Source organism: Rhincodon typus, chromosome 33 (genome assembly GCF_021869965.1).
Source record: "Rhincodon typus isolate 14 chromosome 33, sRhiTyp1.1, whole genome shotgun sequence".
NCBI classification, from domain to species: domain Eukaryota; kingdom Metazoa; phylum Chordata; class Chondrichthyes; order Orectolobiformes; family Rhincodontidae; genus Rhincodon; species Rhincodon typus.
The window spans coordinates 15,051,176-15,070,175 of record NC_063364.1 but is presented as its reverse complement, the minus strand read 5'-3'; the positions used below and the strand labels follow the sequence as shown (position 1 = coordinate 15,070,175).

The window sequence follows — 19,000 nt, the reverse complement described above, 5'->3', positions numbered from 1 at the left end:
TCTAGGCCTGAAACGTCAGCCTTCCTGCTGCTCTGATGCTGCTTGGCCTGCTGTGTTCATTCAGCTTTACATCTCGTTATCTCAGGTTAAATACACAGTTTAGCTACCTTCCTAATAATGTGTCAGCGTAATTCATCACAACGATTCCTCTGTAACCAGTTCTATATTCAAAGTGGTGTCTGAGTAAAGATTTTTCTCTCTGATTTATTAATAAACATCTTATTTGTGGCCCCTAACATTGGTCTTGTCAGCAAATAGAAACATTTCTCATCAATTGTATCAGCACTCTCATAATGTTAGAGACCTCTATCAAGCTACTCCTCTGTCTGTCTTTTAGGCAATGAAGGTTTGGCTTAGAATCATGGAATCCCTACAGTGCTGAAAGAGGCTATTTGGCCCATCAAGTCTGCACCAACCCTCTGAAGAGCTTCCCACTCAGACCCAGACCCACATTTCCCATGGTTAATCCACCTAGCCTGCACACTACAGGGCAATTTAGCATGGCCAATCCACTTCACCTGCGCATCTTTGGACTGTGGGAGGAAACCGGGGGAAACCCGTGCAAGTGCAGGGAGAATGTGCAAGCTCCACTCACAGTCACCCAAGGCTGGAATTGAACCTAGGCCTCTAGTGCTGTGAGGCTGCAGTGGTAGCCACTGAGTGTCTGTGTCACTCTGTGTTGTGACAGCTTGTTCAATTTTTCCTGGTATGTATTACCTCTTGTGTCTGGTACCACTGCAGTAATTCTTGAATGTGCATTCTCTTGTCCTTAATAACTACCTTGAGAGACTACCTTGAGATTCCCAGGTGATTTTAGTTTTCAGAATGTACTATTGCTGCAAACTAAAGCGTCTAATATGGAACAAGCATCCTGTGATGGGTAAGGCTGTTGTAGATTTTATTGTTTTACTGGACTGCTTCAACTACTCTATCAATTTCAGCCATAACCCAAGGCAATTTTTGACATTTCAAGAAAATGCCTTTCTCGTAAGATGGTGATGAGCCAAGAAGCAAATGAGTGAACTCCTCTGTCAAATGCACTTATGTCATTTCTGCAAATGGATGCTCAAACCATAATGTGGACCGTTGTTGCACTGAACAGAAGGAAGTTTGTTTTCTATTTTGCCAGGATGCTTTAAGTGGTGACTTTGAATCTGCAATCATATTAAATTTCAAACTTTGTGGATCCAAGTGATTGTAGATAAAATGATTTGTCAAAGCTTGTTGAACCTTTACAAATGTAAGAACACATTGCTGTGTAGATCCAGTTCTGTCCCAGGATGAAATGCTCCATGAGTACAGTAATATAATCAATCTGCTCTGCCTTAAAATGATACTTATTTCTGCAAATGCACTTTCACTGAGGCTTCTGCAATACAGTTTTAGAAATACAATGATCGCTGTGTTTTCTGAATGTTTGAAATCTGGCTCTAGGCACAAAAATAAAACAATGAATTCCGGGTGCTGGAAGTCTGAAACAAAAATAGAAATTTCTAGAAAAACTCAGCAGGCCTGGCAGTATCTGTGGAGAGAAAGCAGAGTTAACATTTTGAATCCAGTGATGACCCTTCAGAACTAGTTTTGCTTTCTCTCCACAGATGCTGCCAGACCTGCTGAGTTTTTTTCCAGCAGTTTCTGTTTTTGTTGGTAAGTCCTTTAATGTTTGGCTTAAGTGACCAGGGGTGTGTGGTACTAGTGTTATGTATAATAACTTTCAAAAACAAGGGATGCTACTGCTTACTAACCACATAAATGAATTCAGTCAATAAAATATACTTGACCATCCTGATTTCTAAATGCCTACATTGGTTCTAGATTAGCAATGACAGATTCCGTCTTTGATTCTATGTACGGTACTATTAGCAATTGACTCTTGTACTTTCTAACTTGGCAGTATGTCTACGAATGTGTGCTGACATTTTAAAGTTGAACAATGTCAATAGAAAAGAGGTATTAATATTTTTTAGAATAGTGTTTTCTATCAGCAGCTTGCTTGACGAGCATTAATATTGAGGGCAACCATATAGTCCAGTATTTTAATCACTAGTGTGAACTTGACAGCCCAAGGATGCAGACTTGAGTTCCAGGGATGCCTGTTCCTCAAACCTGTCAACAATATATCTTACCGTATGTAGTGTTTGCTGATTTTGAGGAGGGGATGAAGGAATGCTGATGTTGCCTGTTATCTCCAGCTTGCTAATTATAGCAATGCAGATGGCTGCCTGCAACTGCAAACGCTCCTGGCTAGAGTTGGAAGTATGGTGATGGAAAGAAAAATGGGAGAAAATTCAGTGAAAATACAGATAATTTCCAAACTGATTTCTCTGAAAGCCTTTAAGTCAGACTTCTAAACGACCCAGGTTTTAGTTTGAGCAATAATTAATTTGAAAACTCGTAGAAAAGTAAAGCCAATTATTTTGAAGCTTTAACATTTGTGTTTGTAAGGTTTTATTTCTATTTCTTGTTCCCTGCACCCAAGCTGGCTTTCCAATTTATTTTTTTTTTGTTTCTAAACCCCCTCTTCCCTTCACTTTCTCCCCCACCCCCAAACTCCTTCCCCATTCCACCAAACAAACTCGAATCTTAAAGTGTTGGAGGACAAAAATGTTTTAATTCTTATTTCATATGGTAAAATACTGTGCAAAGTTTTGTGGATTGGAGGCCTGTTAAATTGATTAAATGCTGAATTTTTCAGAGTGTTGGAGTAGATTGCTGGCTAGTTCTTGTTCAATAATATTGTGCTGCTGCCATGATAGAAATACCAGCGTGCAACTTGAGCTGGATCATTGCTTGTGCATGTTTCTGGGAATATGACTGATTGCAATAATTGCAAGTTTTTTTTTTAAACGCCTTACAGTATGAAGGTTCTTTTCATAAAACCCTCATAAACCTGACTGCATCCTATGTAAGCTATAAGGAGGCTTAGTGTTTAAATAGATTTTTATTTGAGACAAATTGGGTAATGGTGTTAAAACTGGCACTGGTTCACAGTCCACCTAATGCATGTTTTGAAAATCAAACTAATAATGCAATGATGGAAAGGCGACACAGGCAATATATCCTTGTAATTTGTTACAGTTGTGAACAGAACAGTCTTTCTCTAAGTTTCCATAAGGACTTAAGATAGTGAATGTAATGCTGGTCTCATAACGAACTGCACAAATTTAGAAGTCTCTGGCTCTTAGCTGATCTTGGATGGCTGGTGGTCTGGGATCTGGAAAAAGACTCAAAATATCTGGATTTGGGTAGTTTCTTGTTTCCTACCAATGCCCCTGTAGGGCACAGATGTTCAAACTGGACAATAAGCTGTTCTTGACAGAATATTTCTGTATTTCTATATTTTACTAGCATATTAATTTTGTTATAGATATACTAAACTACCAAATAGTTTCCTAAACGGTAGAATCTCCTCCTTTTGAGTAGTTAGCATTGAGTTTCACAAATTGAGCTTGGGCTTCTCTGAAAGGGTTAAAATTTCTTTAGAATTCTGTGAATGGTAGGCACAAAGTGAGACCTGAGGAGAACCATAGCCAGTATGTAGTTTATATAGTACCTGTATATAGTTTGCAGCCTTTCGATGTCAGCAAACTTTGCAAAAATAGAATGTTTGTGCTTTTGGTTTGTCCAATTTATAAAGCAAAGTGAAACAAAAACAGAAATTGTTGGAGAAACTCACCAGGTCTGGCAGCTTTTGTAGAGAGAAAACAGAAGGTTCTGAAGAGTCCTGAAGAAGGATCACTGGACTCAAAACGTTAACTTTACTTTCTCTCCACAGAGGTGCCAGACCTGCTGAGGTTTTCCAGCAATTTCTGTTTTTGTTTCAGATTTCCAGCATCAATGTGTCAGTGTGCCGTAGAGGGGAGGATGGCTGAATGTGCTTTGGGTTGCTTGATGCAACAGTGTAATAAGGACTTCCCTAGGACCTCTCTGTTCTGCAGTTTGACTTTAGGAAAGAAATTAGTTGGACAAGACTTTTTTTTTTAAACATTTGTTCACTGGGATTTTGCAGTCAAAGGTAACAAGAACATTTTTAGTCAAGTGACACCTAACCAGCTCATATTCTTTTTTGTTTCTTTTGAATTATTAGATTACAATGTTTTTATGTGAATCTTATTGTAAAATTCTTATTAGAAAATTGTCCTGTGGATGTAGATTTTACTTGGTCTGGCAAACTCGTATCCCAGTAATACCTCCCTTGCTCAATAAAAATAAATGCTGCCCGCACCACTGAGCCCAGTTGTGGCAACAACTCCACAGGAAAAATAAACCTTCACCTCCAAGTGGCTTTTTAATTCATGTGTCTTCACCGTGGCATATAGCCAAGGATAATGTGCAATTTGAATTGTTCAAAGTCCTGGGCTAGTTTCAGTTCACTCTTTGTTGGATACTTAAGCTATATAACTCTTTCCCCACCCCACTCCTTCCTTTTTTTTAAAGTTGCCACTTAAAAACCTAACTCTGTGCCTGTCCTAATATCTATTTGGCCACACGTCAAACTTTGATCGCACTCCTTGGAGATGTGTGTTGCAGTGTTTCCCATAGTTAAAGGTGCTGTATAAATATAGGTTAAGTCCTTAAAGCTGTACAGTTAAAATTATGATGCAAATAGTTTGGCATTTGGTATGGTCATCTGACCATGATTTTATTCTTGCCCCAGTGAATGTGCCCCTCTTTAGTAACTGGGCCCTTCTGATCAAAAAATAAAAATGGAAGCAATACTCGACAGGTTCTTCTCTTCTGAATTGGAATTTTGCGGTAGATAATTCATATCCTGAGACGCCAAGGGCTGTCCACCATCTGCCAAAAGTCATTTGTGTGATAGAAAATCTCCATTTGGCTGGATGAATAGAGCTCCAGTGACACTCTGGAAGCTTGAACTCTGAGCTGCCTCTCCAACAGCATTGTGTGTTGACATATACTACGTGGAGTGTAGGAGTTCAGAAAAATGGCTCATTGCCACCTCCTTGGAGGCACATAGTGTTGGAATGTAAATATTGATCGTTTTCTTGATTGCCACATCCTGAGAACAAATTAGAAAGAAAAACTGTCAGGTCTGTGCTGTACAGTCTGACCAGTTTGGTTTGCAGTAGATATCTAGTCACCTCTCCTTTCTTTTGCTCATATCTGTTTCTATCAGGATTGATATTGTCTTGTAAATTTAGTTACATTTTTCAGTTACTTCCTCATTTTAATGTATTGAACAAACTTTATTCTAATGGATTCAAATCTTGAGACCTGAGCACGAAAGTGAAACTGACAGTTTAGTGCAGGACTGAGGGATTGCTCTCTGCCTGCAGGGCTGCTTTTCGAATGAGATGTTAAACCAAGAACCCACTTATCCCCTCAGGTTCATACAGAAGATCCCATGGTACTCTTTCTAGGTAGGGTCAGGAAGTTTCCTCCTTCAACCAACATCATTAAAAATAGATGATCAGGTTATTATCACATCGCTGTCTGTGGGGGCAAATGGTTGCTGTGTTTCTTTCAGTACAGCAGTGATCACAGGATGCTTTGAAATTGTGAGATGCAAATCTATTTATTTGGCAATGGAGATTTGATTTGATTGATTGTTGACACACGTACCGAGATACAGTGAAAAGTGTTGTTTTGCATGCTGTACAGGCAGATCGAACCATACCAAGTGCAAAGTACGAAGAGAAGACCTGTAACATATAATTTCTGCTAGAACAAAATTTCTGAAAATATGATGATTTCCAACACTTGACATTGAATATGCCAAGCTCTCTCTCAAAGACAATACACCCTTTATCCTGTATACAGGAAACTGTATACCGGACGTGGCTGTCTTGACTTAACTGAAGAGGATGTGTTTTCAAAGTATTATAGTTATTTCTGCTTTTGGAGCTGAGCACTTGGAACTTTACTGTTTTGTTATTGAAACCAGCCCATTAGAGTTGTCATTTCATCAGTGAAGAATGCAGTGTAGCAGTTGGAAGTAAAATATAGTTATCATTGGAATCTGTGTTTCTAACTGTTCACATTGTCCAATGGGCCACATCTCTTGCATTGTTTCCCATGGAGTTGAATAAAGACAAGGGAGAGGAGGCCAGATTGTAGGGAGAGAGAGGAGAGCAGGCTGCATTTTTGTAATCAGTACCTCCAGGTTCATCCAGAGAGCACTAGCCCCCAGCACACCCTTGTTTAAGACAAGACTAGGAGTTGTATTAATTGCTGACCTTGCCTTATTGGACGGACATGCAGTTTTCTGGAGCTTTAAGGTTCTGGAGTAGATCTGTAGCTCAGGTTGTGGGTGTTGAGGTTGGTTGGCTCGCCGAGCTGTTTTCTGGAGCTTGTTTATGGTGTACACTTGGGATTGGGGAGTCTGCTGTTGGCTGTGAGCCTTGCCAATTCAGCAGGCAGAAAGTCTTCAATTACATGGAATGGAAGATGTTTGCACTTGGCCAATTCATTCCATCCACAGTCAAGGCAAAGGACACTCCTTCACTGCGTAGAGCCACCACTTGGCGCAGAGGGGGAAGATTGAAAGTGTCAAGCAAACCTGTTTAGATTTTATTTTGCTTTTTAAAAAATAATGTTGCATTAGAGCTCCCATGACGCAGAAAGTAGTCTCCACAACCTGAATGTTCTAGCTGAATTTGTTCCCTTCTGGCAAGTACATAGCACAGAAATCGATCACAGTTTGGTAACCACATGGAAATGGTGACTGAAGGAACTGACACATAAGTGAAGCTCGGGGTAACAAATTGATTTTGCAATTTTTTGAAAAAATGAGACTTCACAGTGGTTTCAAGCTGAGCTGTGATGCGAACCTCTCATAAGTTGCTCAAGTCTCTGAGCAATGTACCTCCACTTCCCTCAGAATACATCCTGAGGTCATTTAGTCCTGTCTACATGAAGTTGCTGGGATCTTTTCAGCGTTCTCCCTGGCGGCCTTGTTAAAATGGAAACTTAGAGCCCACCATTCAAAGTGCGACTAGCGGGACCTGCAGTGTATGATCCCGTCGACTCATCATGTGATCTCTTTAAAATAGCTTGTTCCCTAACTATAAAAGGAATGTCAACTGGTTGACTTAACATTAATGGAAGCAGAAAACTGGCATGGTTTTGAACTCCATATCCAGCACCTGAAGGCAATGATTATTTCACCAAAACTTGGCATCATTTCCAGGTTTGAAAACCATGTTTCGAAAGCCATTTACTGGCCTTAATTTACTGTTTTCTAAACAAACATAGAACCTGTATTGTATGTGACACATGATGCTCATCCCATCTTGCATCTTCCCTTCCCAAACGAGTGTGCAGTATTGCTGGATGACATCAGAATGTTTCAAAGTGATGTTTGAGTGATTTTTGATGCAATGGATGGTGCTTTCTCACAGCTCAGTGTGAATATAGGAAATTCAGTGAGCAAAGACTACCAAGCGTAGACCCAAAAATTTTCTTCTTTCCTTTCACAAATTGTGGGCATCGCTGGCACAGTCAGCATTTTGTTGCTCTTGAACTGAATGGCTTGCTTAGCCAAGTCAGACAGCGGTTGGCAGTCAATCAGTTTGCTGTGTGTCTGGAGTCACATGTAGGCTAGACCCAGGAAGGATGACAAATTTCCTTCCCTAAAAGATATTAAGTGAACCCGATGGTTGGAGGGAAAACCAATGGTAATTTCTTCAAAAATTGAACTTTTTGTGTGCTGCTGTTTTAGTATTTCCCTCTTTGATTCAACTAACAGAAGACTATATTTGGACACACTCATTACATTGTACTCTCATTTAAACATGTTGAATTTGTTTTTTTGAAACGTGAAATGCGAAATAGTGATGTTGTAATCCAGTGTGGAATAAAGGTTGAGACAAAAATAGAAATTGCTAGAAAAGCTCAGCAGGTCTGGCAGCTACTGTGGAGAGAATCAGAGTTAACGTTTTGGGTTGAGTGGCCCTTCCTCAGAACTGATGGTAGCTAGGAAGGTGTTGGTTTATTGCAGAAGATAGGGGGGTAAGGAGTAAATAATAGGAGGGGATAGAGCCCGAAGAGAGAGAACAGCAGTTGGACAAATGAATGGCAAGGAGGGTGAATAACTGTTAATGAGAACTGTTAGTGGCTAGCCACGGATGGTGTGTAATAGCAGACTGTGTGATAACAAGGCCTGGTTGTGGGGTTAGAGATAAGGACATGGGAGAGTTCAGACCCTAAAGTTATTGAACTTGATATTGAGTCTGGAAAGTTTCAGGGTCCCCAGGTGGAAAATGAGGTGCCCAGATTGTTAACCACTCTATTGTCTGTCCAACTGCTGTTCTCTCCCTTTGGGCTGTATCCTCACCAATCGCTTACAGCACTTCATTTTCCACCTGGGGATCCTGCAGCCTTCCAGACTCTATTGAGTTCAATAACTTTAGAGTCTGAGCTCTCCCATGTCCTTATCTCTAATCCCACAGTCTGCTGTTACCCACCACCCATGGCTAGCCACTAACAGTTCCCATTAAAAGCTATTCACCCTCCTAGCCATTCCTTTGTCTGTCCAACTGTTCTTCTCTCTCCTTGGGCTCTATCCCCACCTACCGTTTACTCCTTACCCCCTCCCCCTCACCTTAGCTTCTGCATATAAACTGACATTTTCCTAGCTACCATCAGTTCTGAGGAAGGGTCACTCAATCCAAAACAATAACTCTGATTCCCTCCACAGATGCTTCCAGACCTGCTGAGCTTTTCCAGCAATGTCTAATTTTGTCTCTGATTGACTTACAGCATCCACAGTTCTTTAGATTTTTACTTGGAATAAAGATAGCTCATTTCTGTCATTTTGAAACAATGGGGATGCTCATATTTCTTCAGTGCTTTTCAGTGTTGTATTTTTTTTGTTGACTTTTGTCAGTTTTTTGGAGGCTCAGCTCACTCTCCTGAATTTGTCAGCTCTGGAGATTGGCAGGTGTATGGTCGGATGCAAAGATGTTCTGTTGAAACTGGGCCGTAAGTACGGGATAGTGGCCGTGTTAATTCAACACTGCAAGTTTACGTAGGGTGTGTGCCAGGCTTGATATTGGTGGGAACTCTATACAGAATTTGGAACAAATGAAATCTAACAAGACAGGTCCATGTTGTTCTGCTAAGTATAAGATGTTTAAATTGGCAAACAAGAGCCAAATTGTTTGCTTATTTTTAGGAGACTTGGCTTCCATAAACCTTTGTTGCATCGTGCCAGGATTTTAATAACATGTAAGAAGTTGTAGCGTGTGAATGCTGTACTACTTGTTTTTATTTAAGTCTGATGCCTCAGTGTGCCATTCACAAACAATTTCTTACATGGGATTAAAATCATGGCATGACCCAGTGCTTGTTGAAGGTGATTTCCCTACAGATTAAAAGTATTATTTTGTATTCAGAGTGCACGTTTCTACTTTGAAATATCTCAACATTGGCTAGTCTGTTGTCGATTTACTTTGAAAAACATTGGAGTTTACAAATATGGGATAAGACGTGGGTTTTCAGTTAGAAAGTCCTAGTTCATTCTTTTCTATGCATTAATAACCAAAGTAATCTGACATTAGACTTCCTGCCTACTTCTACACCATTATCTGTGGTGTTCCTATGGAATCTATTCCTGCCCTACCTCTTCCTGGTTCTCATCTACATACAGCCCCTGGGACATCATCGAAAGCCCAACTTCAGTTTCCATATGTACTCTGGCACACGACTCAACCTCATGATCACTCCTCTTAACCCTGCCACTGTGTCCAAATTGTTAGGTTGTTTATCTGACTCAATAAGCAGAAATTTCCTCCAAAGAAGTATTGGGAAGATAGAAGCCGCAGTCTTCAATTGCAAACCACTGACCTCATCCTTCTCCCTGACAATGTCTGAGGCTGAACCTCAGTGTCATACATAATCACAGGATGACCTTCTGACCATATCATCATTAATACCTCCCATTTCTAACTAGATAATTTTGCTTATTCTGCTCTGCGTCATTTCATTTGCTACCAGAACTCTCATCCATGTCACCACAATGCCATTGCCAAAAACTAGTTGCGTATCTACGTGGATGATGAGAGGCTATAGCTTGATCTCAATCCGACCACTGAGGTGTGATTCTAGATTGAAGCGCTAACGAAAGGAGGAAATCCAATCAAAAAGCAGCAAAAGGCAAAACAGGAAATAATGCATTAACCAAACTATGAGAGGTGCTGCTGCTTTAACACTGGACCTCAACACTTAGCCCATCATACTCGATGGCAGAGTACTGTGAACCTATCTGACATGGATCATCTCTCTCACCTCTCTTGTTGACACTGAATGAAATGGTAAAATGTGCATCATATCTGAAACCCTCTGCATGATACCTTCTCAATAGCTTCATGCCCTTGCAAACATCCAGTTTCACACACATCTGCCAACTGGCAGAAACCCACAAGATGCAATTGCTCCATGATGTTCAGTTCACCTACTTTACCAACCCCCTGTCCATCTCGGAGTGTGGGGGGGGGGGCGGTGGAGGCGGTGGTGTGCGCGTATGGAACAGCCTTCCTGAACATGATCTGCCAGTCAATGTCCTTTGGTGAAAGGAGTGGAAAACCCAGCAAATCACCAACTTGTTATGGACTTCATCTGTTGAATGCCAGGGTGTGAACTGCCAATGTGAGATACAGGAGGCAAAGTTTTGCACAATCTCATGTTTATGCATTATAGCTGCATTTGAACAGTCAATTCTAGGGGTGACAGAGACAGTAAACAGGTTCAGGACAAAACAGGGCCCATGTGCCATCAGTCTGCAGCAGTGGAGCCTCAGCAGAAATCCCTCGTGCACTTCTGGAGAGGTACAAATGACACTATACTTTACCAAGGACTGCCCCCTCTAAAGACTAAGTGACAAGCTAATCACTTTAAACTCAGCAAATGAGGAGGTGAGCACTTGGCTCTGCAAACTTGCATTGACTAAATAGGTAAGTGTCTCTGTCTCTGTTACCTCTAGAATTGACTGTTCAAATGCATCTATACTGCAAAACAGGAGGTTGTGCAAAACTTTGCCTCCTGCGTCTTAACTCATTCAATGTCCTGTTCATTCATCACTGCTGTGGTTACTGACCTATATTTACATCTGGTTCAGTTGGGACTTGGTTTTAAAATTCTCATCTTTGTTTTCATTTCCTTTCGTGGCGTCGCTCTTCTGCATTCCTGTAATCTTGCCCATATCCACAACCCATCCCTGTATTTCTGTAGCTCTGACCTCTTGGGTATCATGAGTTTAGTCACTCCGCCCTTGGTGGCTGTACTTACAGCTGCCCAAACCCTGAGCTTTGAAATGCCCTCCTGAAACAAAAGCCTCATTCTTTCTAACTTTTTTTTTTCATCCTTTTTAAGATGTGCAAAACCTGCCTCTTTGACCAAATGCTTGGTCATTGTACTAATTGCAACACTCCTACATGTGACTTTAGAGTCAAACTTTGTTTTGTAATTCTCCTGTAGAAATGTCTTGGGATATTTTACTATGTTCAATGTGTTACATAAATGCAAGTTGTTGTTAGAATGGATTAAAGCTGTTTTCTAAGTATTAGTCCAACATGACTAAATCAAAGCTTAGCATCTCAGAATTTGGGGTCTGTACCTTTTTGCACAAGTACCATCTGCACAAGCTAGAAGCTTTTGCATCGTTAAATTGGATGAATAATTTACTACAATGTTATTTAGCCAAGATTTGGATATACAGCACTAGTAGTTTTGTTTTCGTGCAGTTTCTTGCCAATGGGTGCTGCTATTGTGGTTTAATGTACACGAAGTGCACTGGCATCCTCTGTTGGTGAGAAAAGTTACTGTGACCAGATCCATGTATGTGCAGTTACACATTACAATGCTGAAATATCTCTAAGCTATTGAAACTGGGAGCAGTTTTCATCCCCATCACCCAAGTGGCTCGATGTCAGAATAACTTGTAATGTGTTGACAATGTGAAGAAATGAAGCTTGTGTGGAGCCGCAAGTTCAGATTCTGGAGCAATAGGTAGGAGAGAAACACAGGAACAATTCAAACTGCAGACAGGGAACAGGGATTTATTGTGCACCTAGCAAGGGCAAGGAGAGCACAACAACTTGTAGCTGGCGCATATTTTATCCAAGCCAGCAAATCCTTGTCCCTTTGTTGTTCTCAATTCAATTGGATATTAATGTGATCTGTGGTGGAATAATTGAGAGTTCCCTGAAAGACACTCTGGTTATCATTGCCAGTGCAAATAAGAAAACAAATGAATACACTTCAGTTCCTGAGGCTGCTGCTCCTGCAACAGGAAAGCATAACCTTACAGGCAAATACTTTTCTGTTCTTCATTTGTCTTTTTTTTAAACTAAGTGCATGCCCTTCAGTAATGGTTATCTGGTGGCAATGGACCGAATGATCTGATTTCTATTGCTATGTGCCAGCTGCAATGTTCTGCTCTTCCAATAATTCACTGTCTCCTGCACATGGTGCCATCTTGTGATGGGTTGCTGCAATAGTCAATCTGTCTTGATTGAAGCTGTTTAACTTGCATCACGATTTCATCACTTTGCCAGCTTTGCTCAATTTCTGGTTCTTTGTGCACAACAGGAAGCAGTATTTCTCTCCACTGAATAATTTGTTAACATTTGCTATAAACTGATCTCCTGTGCACTAACTTAATTCTCTGACTGTGAAACATCATGGTGATTCAGTTATGTAGACTGTTCTTTGCATTAATTCCTGATTATGTAGGCAACCTCATGTACTGACTACCAACTGGAGGTCATATTCAGGCAGTTTTGTATGCAGGCTTTGCAATTCTATTTCCTATTGAACTTAATGAAATGGGTCAACTGTATGCAGCATTAAAAACAGGCAGAGGTTAGTGTGGTTTGTTATTGTTTTATTGTAATATTAACCAGGCATTAAAGGCAGGATCATTTTGTTAAACTTTCAGTGATTCACATTAAAAGGTAATCAATTTCTTTTATGGTGATTTTAAAATTACCAATTTCAAAATGTCAAGCCTGCAAGATATCTCCACTGTGACTTTTGTCTTGTGATGCTATTGCATTAGTTTGATTCTAATTTTAAGGTTGCCACTTGTTTTGCAGCAAATGCTGTCACTTGATGAACACTCAATTTTATAATGGCCTCTTGCTACATTCCTAACCAAAGGGTCAAGGCTGCTGTCAATTTTGTTTTGATACTTGAGTGAGTGAGCAAATGTTAACGCGTTGGAATATGTTTTCTGATTGACTGACTCTGACTGACATTACTTCATATATGAATAAAAGAATATATGTGTTTTTATGGAACTGGGGATAGTTTTCAATTGAAATTCTTATCAGTGTTAGATAATTCCACTTGTTCTGCTGAAGGCTAGTAAATGGGATTGTGCATGTGCACATCCAAAGGAGAAAATCTTTATCCATCCTGCCCGTCAGGAAACTGCAAAGGGTTGAGCTGCTTTTACAACCGACCAGATTTTACTGTACTCTCAATGAACTTTATTGACTGGAGTTTAAGACCATAAGACATAGGCTCAATGGTCTGCTTTAGTTCCTATCGAGTTTTCTCTGCCATTCACTGAGATCATGGCTGATCTAGTATTCCTCAAATTCACTTTCCTGTTCTTTCCTTGTAACCATTGATTCTATTACTGTTTAAAAACCTATCTCAGCCTCAAATATCAAGTCACCACAGGACTGCTGTCCCGTTAGAGAGGACTGGTGATGATTTACCCTGAGGGCCACCATGCCTCAGGCAAGGGGAGAGGTCGAGAAGGGGAGTCCTTCAGAGTAACCTCAGCCAGTGCTGGGATTGAGCCCACATTGTTGGTATAACACTGCTTAGCAAACCAACCATCCAGCCAACTGAGCTAAACTGACCCCCATCACTTCTCATATACTTAATGACACAGCCTCAATAGCACTCTGTGGTTAGGAATTCCACAAATTCACTATCTTCTGGGGGAAGAAATTCCTCCTTGTCTCTGTCTTTAAAAAGGAAATGCCTTATTCTGAGATTATGCCCTCTGATATGAGACTGGTATTCCACCTGATCCTGGGGTATCTTGCCCAGGAAGGTCAGGTTCCCGAATGAGGAGGTGATTTCGTTTCAGTGTTAAGAGACTTTCTGATAAAACTCAACGAGTTCAGCATCTTGGATGGAGTAATGCTGCAGTTATGTAATTTTGAATCTTTAAGAACTTTTTGCCATAAGATGTTTACCAAAATCAAAGTTCACTTCCAAGTATATTGCAAAGTGTTCACAGTTTTTGAGTTTCATGGGATCAATGTTTGTAACATACAGTAAAAGCTATTACATGTAGAAAGTTACAGTAGTTTTCCTAATTTAAAACAGATGACTAATTTATCTTTTTTTTTTTTCCTTTTGTTTTGATATTGTTTCCATAGACCAGAGATGATTTTCTGGGCTTGGTGGATATTCCCCTTCAACATATCCCGGTAAGTTTTAATTCTAGCAGAGAGATGTGTTGAAATATTCTGATTTGAGAATATTTTTGTGTCCAAGGATCCTGTATTCATTTGAAAATAAGATGTGAATCTATAAATATACAGATTTTAGTCATTGAATCTCATTGATACATTTACATTTTTGAAAGCATGTAGAGTTTTTCATATTTTGTTCTTGCAATGCCCTTTATTTCCCTCCTTTCCTCTTGCCCTCCTGTTGCTCCTATTTCACATCCACCATTTCTCTTGTGCTTTCTCCTTTCCCAAACTTTCTGGATACTGCCCAGTCTTCAATCTCCTGGATCCCAGCAGAGGGATGGGAGGCATCTCAAGTAAATGTGGGTTTTTCATTTGCAACTCAAGTTTAACTATGAATGCTTGATACAGGGTGTAGTGGTTGTAACCAGGTCAGCTAGGTGGACATCATAGAAGATGAGTTCCCTGATTGTGGCTGTTAATCTGGTCCAATAGGGAGCCCTGGCTGACAGATATAAACAGGAGTGTCAGAGGTTCTGTTCACTCTGAAAGCTGGCTCTGAGGAAGCTGGGCACTTGTAAATAAAGGGTGACTTGGTGAGGGGACACTGGCCCCTGTGGAGTTATTTCACAGGGTAAGTGGTGTGTGTACTTTGAAGTCTTGGAATATGGTTTTTGAAACCAAAGTGCAACCTTAATGAAATTAAACCCATTTGAATCTTGTATGTGTCAACTCTATTTTGTCCCCCTTTGTTCTCTTCTCCTCCATTCCCCAGATTCCTTTTGATACTCTTTGGGGTTTTGTACTTTTGACGGTAGATTTTCCTGCTTATGTGACCATCTGGACTTTAAATATTTTCGATTCTTGGCAAATTCCTGAGACAGAGGCAACTTATTTCTGCTCTGATGTAAAATTGGCTGCTTTTCAGCAGGACACTAAATTATTGTGCTTTCACTGTCCACATAGACGTTCGGCAAGATGCAGATTCAAAGTGAAACTTGAGTTTGGTACACGAGGCCACTTGGAAGTGGTCTGAGGACTTAGAAGAAAAGGGAGGGGCATGAGTGATCTTCCAAATGTGTACGTTGGTGGGCGTGAGAGTTCTGGGTAGAGAAGTGAGGACGAGGGAGCATTATTTTGATTCTGACTTTGTGCTGGGGCTGGAAATGGGAACAGGTAAGAGATTATGTCACTAACTTGGGAAGTGGAATGGACCTGATCAAGGAGATTGTGGATGGGAATCCTCAGCTGGAGAGAAGGAAGCACACTGTGGAGCTGATGAAGCTCATCAGACCAGCTTCAGTAAAGACTGAGAAATGGAGAAAAGGGAATTGGAGTCTGGGCTCTTCGTAGGTGCTGCCTGATCCATTAAATGTTTCTGAGGATCATGTGTGTTGATTTTAGAGAAGAGCCGCATTGCTCATGAGCAGCTAAGGAAAGGAATACATTTTCTACTTGTGGGGGCAGCAGATCAGTGTGGTGGCAGCCAGCAGTCAGACCATGTGGAAGCCCCCTGTGCTGGTCTGCTGCAAAGAGGCCTTGGTGAGAGACTGTGATGTTTGTCTTTTTAACTTTGCTTCTTGTTTTTCTGACCTATGGTTATACTGTGTACAGCTGTAACATAATTTCTTTTTCTTCATTTCTCCTTTCTGTAACTAAGGATTGTACCTAGGTACACTGTACCTAAGATGATGCTGTGTGTTGATTCCACTGTAACTAATCTTGTAACTGAAGAAGCTGTACCTAGGTACCTTTGTACCTAAGATGGCACTTTAAGAGTTGACTTCTAATCTTTTCACTGTAGTCATTTGAGTACATGTGACAATAGAGCTAATTCTAAATTCTGATATTCCTCGGTCCAAGGTGATCACAGCCTTTTCTAACCTCAATTCCAACTCCTCCAGCTGAAAAGTTCCAGCTATAGTTTACTGCCATGTTAACAAGTTTTCTTAACTGATGGGTTAGTGTGGGAAGTGGAACCAATGTATTTTCCAGGGCACTTGCTCTTCATCTTTGGAAAATTGTTGGGAAGTGTTGGAATGCCATCACGAAACCTCCTTCCATGGTTAACCAATCCTGGAGTTGAACTGGGGTCTTCTGTCTCAGAGGCAGGGGCCCTGTCTCCTGAACCACAAGACCCCCAGTGAAATAGCAGGTGGCATTGTGGTAATGTCACTAGAGTCATAATCCAGGGTAAAGTTCTGGGACGTGGATTCTGATCCCATCGTGGCAGGCGGTGAAATTTGAATTTAAAAAATAAAAAAATTCTGGAATTAAAAGCAAAGCAGAAGGTGACCATATAACCACTGCCGATTGTCCCCATCTGGTTCACTAAAGCCCTTTGCAGAAGGAAATCTGGCATCCTTCCTGATCTGTGACGCACAATAATGTGGTTTAGTCTTATCTCGCTCTGGATGATTAGGGATGGGAAATAAATGCTAGTGCAGCCGGTCACACCCACACCCAATAAATAAATGCATTTTAACAAATAACAAAAAGATCATTGTTGACATTTGTAGAAAAACAGCATTTCTTACCACCTTTACCATTTCCCCCTTGCACAAAATTGTCCGAAAACCTGCCACCCCTCTCAGTTGCTTAAGATATTGCTGTTGGTTTTCTGCTGAATGGGGAGAAGAACTTCCTGCTTTGACTGAGGTCAGCAGCCCAGAACTGCACCTCGTCCAAAGATTCGGGTGAAAACACTGACTGCTATAACGTCTCCTTCAGTGTGGCTAGCTAATCATTTGCTTAACTCCTTCGTTCACGTGTGTCGCAAAGGTAATGATCTGAGAAGGAAGTAACTAACCAGACAAGTAAAATAAGCTTGAATTCAAATTGTTCTGTTCAAATTGTGAAAGATTGTAACATTTGTAACTCAGCTGGAAGCTGTAAATAATAGTAAACGTTGATTCGATTTTGATTTGGTTTTGATTAATTGCTGTCATGTACCAAGATATAGGAAAAGTATTGTTTTTGTGTGTTATCCGGACAAATCACACCTTGTATGAGTACATCAGGGTGATAGAACAGAATGTAGGATATAGTGTTAGAGCCGCAGAGAAATATCAATTTTAATGCATGAGAGGTCCATTCGAGAGTCTGATAACAATGGATAAGAAGTTGTTCTTAAACCTGAATAGGCTGGGACTTTTTTCACTGGAGCGCAGGAGGTTGAGAAGTGACCTTTATAGGGATTTATAAAATCATGAGGGATATAGATAAGGTGAATGGCAGCTGGGGGATGTCAAGACAAGGGGGCATATTTTAGAGCTGAGAGGAGAAAGATTTTAAAAAGTCATGAGAGGCAATTTTTTTTTAACACCGAGTGGTTCGTGTGTGGAATGAACTTTCAGAGGAAGTGGTGGATGCGGATACATGTTTAAAAGACATTTGGATAAGTAAATGAATAAGAAATGTTTAGAGGGATATGGACCAAGCTCAGAGAGGTGGGACTAGTTTAGTTTGGGATTATGGTCAGCATAGACTGGTTGGACCAAAAGGTCTGTTTCCATGTTGTATGACTCAATGACTTTATGATGTGTTTTAAAACTTTTTTTGCATCTTCTGCCCATCAGAAGTGGGTGGAGGAGAGTATAACTGGGTGGGAGGGGTCTTTGATTATGTTGGCTGCTTTCCAGAGACAGCAGGACGTATAGACCTTGCAGGTTCCTAGGGATTCCCATATGGTTAGAGTGTGCCTTGCCCTGTTAGCCTTCACTAACTCTATGTTACTGCACCTTTGTGATCAGGCACAGCCCATTGGCGGCTTCATCTCCTGGTTTAATTACATTCTGTTGGTCCATTGCAGAGCACTTTTGGCAGATTTTGTACAGACGGAAGTTGTGTGTATGGTTGAAACAAATTAGTGGATCAAAAGAAGGTAAAAGAACTGGAGTAAAAACATGTAAATGAAATATAAGCAAGTATATCAGAATTTATATGTATCCTTTTAATTGCAGACTGAAAATCCGAACCAGGAGAGACCATATACATTCAAGGATTTTCTTCTTCACCCTAGAAGGTAACTGAAAGTAATCAGCTTAACTTTAATATACAGTGGACCACAGCCCAACTTCTCTCTAGGAAATACTTTGATTATTGCATGAATACAGATTGACCTTCGATACCATAATTTGGATTTGTTCAAGTTGCTGGAGAAAATAGCAGATCACACTAGCATTGTACCTGATGATACTACTGTCCTAAGATTTAGTTCTCATATTTCAAGCTGTCATACAGAATTAGCAATCATGCAGTAAGGTTAATAAAGGCATTGAAAAGTTGCTGTTGCTGTCAGTGCTGGTATATCTTTCAATGTAGTTGTATTTCAGATGTATGCTGAAAGTGTGATCAAATGACCTGAAGGCCGAACTAAAGAAATGTAAGTTATTGGAAACAATGGGTGACCTGAGATTAACCCTAAATAAAACACGTTCAGTGGCACAAACTCACTCACTATCACTGTTGCAGATGCAATAGAACAGGTCCATAGGTGGAGATAGTAGGAACTGCAGATGCTGGAGAATCTGAGATAACAAGGTGTAGAGCTGGATGAACACAGCAGGCCAAGCAGCATCAGAGGAGCAGGAAAGCTGACGTTT

General features: G+C 40.6%; 1 protein-coding gene across 1 annotated transcript in view; it reads left to right on the top strand.

The window, feature by feature from the left end:
• The window catches only part of nedd4a (NEDD4 E3 ubiquitin protein ligase a), a 113,181-nt gene that overhangs the window by 55,631 nt on the left and 38,550 nt on the right, over nucleotides 1–19,000 (top strand). Inside the window, exons 4-5 of the mRNA XM_048615917.1 lie at nucleotides 14,361–14,411; nucleotides 18,359–18,420. The gene's annotated coding sequence lies outside the window, so the exon portion shown is untranslated. The remainder of the gene's footprint in view (nucleotides 1–14,360; nucleotides 14,412–18,358; nucleotides 18,421–19,000) is intronic.